This window comes from Mus musculus, chromosome 4 (genome assembly GCF_000001635.26).
Source record: "Mus musculus strain C57BL/6J chromosome 4, GRCm38.p6 C57BL/6J".
Taxonomy (NCBI): Eukaryota; Metazoa; Chordata; class Mammalia; order Rodentia; family Muridae; genus Mus; species Mus musculus.
Window position 1 is genome coordinate 144,627,039 of NC_000070.6, and position 4,175 is coordinate 144,631,213.

A 4,175-nucleotide genomic window follows, 5' to 3' on the forward strand; every position below is an offset into this window, starting at 1 on the left:
TTATCTGGCAAGGTAGCCTATCCCACTATAAAAGGAGCTGCTTGGCTCCTCTTCACTCTCTTAAGTTCTCACCTTTCTTACTCTCATCTCTAGCTCTCCTCTTTCTCCTTTCCCCCTTCTCTCCACATGGCCATGGCCTGTCTCTCTATTTCTATGTTCTCCCTGCCTTTCTACAATAACACTCTAAAACCATAGACTGTCTCTGCTCATCAAGGCCTCCTGTGCTTGAATGATGGGATAGGCTTTCCCTTAAAGAGTCGCGTATTAGACTATTCCACCAGAAGGCCTTCCTGCACTCAGGCCACGGACCTGACCAAGGACTCTTGCACACCTGGGAACCACCCGGCACCCCCTCTCTCCCTGCCCTCTCCTCTCTTTGGCTCCAGGGATGGCTGAGCTGCTCCCGGGACCCCACTTTGTTCTCAACTCTTCTGTGGTGTCTACTAGAGGCATCTGCGATGCCCGAGACTGAAAACCTATTATCTTTGGCCTCCATGAGGCCCAGAGAACTCAGACTGTCCCTTGTCCATCCCCTGGCAGGCTGGGTTCAGGGGCTTCCCACAGCTTGACACCCACCCGGGGCCATGTGGAAATCATGAGGCAGTCCTCCTGTGTCTGCCTGACCAGAGCACTAGAACTCTGGTGGGTCGTGGGTTTTCTCCCGCTCCCTTTATTCCCCCATGCCCGGTGCCCTACACTGATCAAGATATAAAATAAGTACATTAATTAATTAATTGATTAATTAATTAATGAAAAAAGAATGAAGAGCTGGAAGATGGAGAAGCGTGGTATAAAATACAGCCTCCTGGACACTACACATGGTAGTAGTGTTATGCACATAAAACCTGCAAGATTTCAAGCCATACAAAAAATTACATATAGATGGGGTGAATGATGTTCACACCCGCCACTTATAAGGAGCTACTGGAATTTTGATAGTTGCTTGATAGAGAGAATGATTCTTTTTTTAACCTTTCATTATTTATTATATTAATCTGCTTCCAGTCTTTCCAGTTCTTTTTATTATCATTTTACTTATTTACAATGCAGCCATTGCCCCCATCCCGGTCCTCTCTCCCAAAGTTCTGCATCCCATTCCTCCTCTTTCCACCCCTGTCTCCTAGAAGATGCTTCTCCCCATAAGACCTTCCATCTCTCTGGGGCTTCTCTCCTCTCCCACTGAGTCTAGACTAGGCAGTCCTCTGCTATATATGTGTCAGAGGGGCCTTGGACCAGGTCCTATATGCTTCCTGGTTGGTGGCTCAGAGTCTGGGAGTTCTCAGGGTTCAAGGTTAGCTAAGACTGCTGGTCTTCCTATGGAGTTGTCCTCCTCTTCAGCTTCTTCCAGCCCTAATTTAAACATAGGGGCCCCGACTTCAGTCCAATGGTTGGGTGTATCAGTATCTGTCTCAGTGAGCTGCTGGTTGGGCCTCTCAAAGGACAGCCGTACTAGGCTCCTGTCTGTAAGCACATCAATAATAGTGTCATGCCTTGGTGCTTCCCCATAAGATAGATTCCATGTTGGGATGGTCATTGGACCACCATTCCCTCAGTCTCTTCTCCATTTTTGTCCCTGCAGTTCTTTTAGACAAGAAAAATTCAGGTAAGAAATTTTGACTATGGGCTGGCAACCCTATCCCTCAACTTGAGACCCTGTCTATCTACTGGAGGTGGATACTTCCAGTTCTCTCTCTCTCTCTCTCTCTCTCTCTCTCTCTCTCTCTCTCTCTCTCTCTCTCTCTCTCTCTCTCTCTCTCTCTCTCTCTCTCTCTCCTGTTGGGCATTTCATCTAAGGTCACTCCTATTGAGTCCTGAAATTCTCTCACTTCCTGAATCTCTGGTACTTTTTAGATGGCCTCCTACCTCCTACCCCTGAGGGTGAATATTTCCATTCATTCTGCTAACCCTCTGGGCTTCACTCCTGTCCCAACACTTATACCTGATCATTTCCCCCCCCCCTTTCCTCTCCCCATCATCTCTCCCACCCAAACTCCTACCTCCCTCTGCTGCCTGTGATTGCTTTCATCTCCCTCCCAATTGGAATTGAAGTATCCTAACTTGGGACCTAGGGACATATGGGTTGATCCCAGTTTCTTGCTACTACAAAGAAAACTGCTATGAACATACAGGAGCACATGTCATTTTGGTATTGTGGGGCATCTTATGGGTATATGCCCGAGTGGTATAGCTGGGTCTTCAGGTAGATCTATTTCCAATTTTCTGAGGAACCTCCAGATTGATTTCCAGAGTGGTTGTACCAGTTTGCAATCCCACCAGCAATGGAGAAGTGTTTCTCTTTCACTACATCCTTGTCACCATGTGCTGTCATCTGAGTTTTTTATTTTAGACATTTTAATTAGTGTAAGGTGGAATCTCAGAGTAGTTTTGATTGTTTTTCCATGCTCTAGTTGATGGCCTCATATCCATGTACATATGTGCAGCACTAACTGGACTTAGTGGATTATTAAAACAACAAAACAAGAATAAGAACAAGAACAAAATATATAAATTTAGGAAAGGGAAATATTAGGAGGATATGGAGGAAGGAAATAGAGGTATATATGGAAGTATGGTTATCTACATGTATGAAATGCAAATATTGGGATTCCAGTTTCATTTGTGGCTAATAAAAATACCACTGTGAAAATGCACTTAACTTCCTTTACCCACTCATCTATTGATAGAAATCTCTTCAGATCCTGTTTTCTAACTCTAAGAATCTGTAGCAATACGATAGTATATACAGATATTAACTAAGAATTCATTGGGTTCTTATTTATTCCCATTTTGGTTTTGTTGATATTTCTTATAATCATTTTAACACATTTTCCTAGAATCTCATCTACAGCTATGGCATTTTTGGCCATTATTGGGGAGTTACTAACTTTTGAAAAGGATTGTGTTTCCTTTTAAAATTTTTGTGTTTCTTTTTTAAAAACTAAAATATTTTTATTTTATTTTTAATTTACTTTTTTCACTCCATATTCCATTTTCCGCCCCTCCCCATCTACCATCCAACTGCTCCACATCCCACACCTCCTCACCATCCCACCCCGCCTCCATGTGGATGCCCCCAACCCCCTCCCCACCTGACCTATAAACTTCCTGGGGCCTCCAGTCCCTTGAGGGTTAAGTGCATTATCTCTGAATGAACACAGACCCAGAAGTCCTATACAGTATGCGTGTTGGGGGCATCATATCATCTGGTATATGCTGACTGTTTGGTGGTCCAGTGTTTGAGAGATCTTAGGGTTCCAGGTTAATTGATGCTGCTGGTCCTCCTACAGGTTGCCCTCCTCCTCTGCCATGGACCAGGCTCAGATGGCCCCGCTCAATCCGTAAGAAACAAGGTTCCTGCAGGTGGGCATGGAGTCAGTGAGAATTGACAAACAGACATAGACACAAGGGAGTGTGCTGTATCTGAATTTAATGTCACAAAGCGAACACCAGCCTTATATAATACAGAAAACAAAGGAGTAGGGTGTCACAGCAGGCAAAGTACATTGAAGTATCTGACACAAAACAGAGGAATGACTTCAAAGGACTGACAGGAATCAGGCAATGTTCACAGTAAAGGTAAAACAGCCCTGCCTAGAGTCAGCTAATGACAGGTCAGGATTTCACACCCTAATCGCAATTTGTGCTACTGCTTTGAGCCTTGTGAAAGCTAGCACCAGGGCGTCCTGCTCTAGCAGACCTTATCATGAATAATGCAATACCACAACCCCCCTATTTCTTAGGGCTTAGTAAATACTTGCATATGAGTGTAACTTGGCTGTTCTTTTAAGTATCTGTAGGAAATCTCCATTTGTCAAAAGAATTCACCAACTTTCTTCTAATATGCAATGTAGTCTGCTATACCTGGCTGTAATGAAGATTCTAGATATACTTTTGCTAAGCCTGCCCTGAGACTTCTAACTCTTATCCAGTAAAATACTGTAAGAAAGCATGCAAGACCCTCCTCAATATTGCTGGGACAAATCTGGGGCATTCTAGCTATGGGAATGCTAAGGTTCCTGGAGGCGGTTTTTGTGAAACTCTTTGCCTCGTGACTGCTTCCCGGCTTTTAGGCCTACGAAGCAGACTTCACTGGAGTGGACGTAGCATTCTCCCTCTTTCTTTTATTATTTTTCAGTTGATCTCAGAAGAACTCTAAAAATGAGTGGAAACACAGT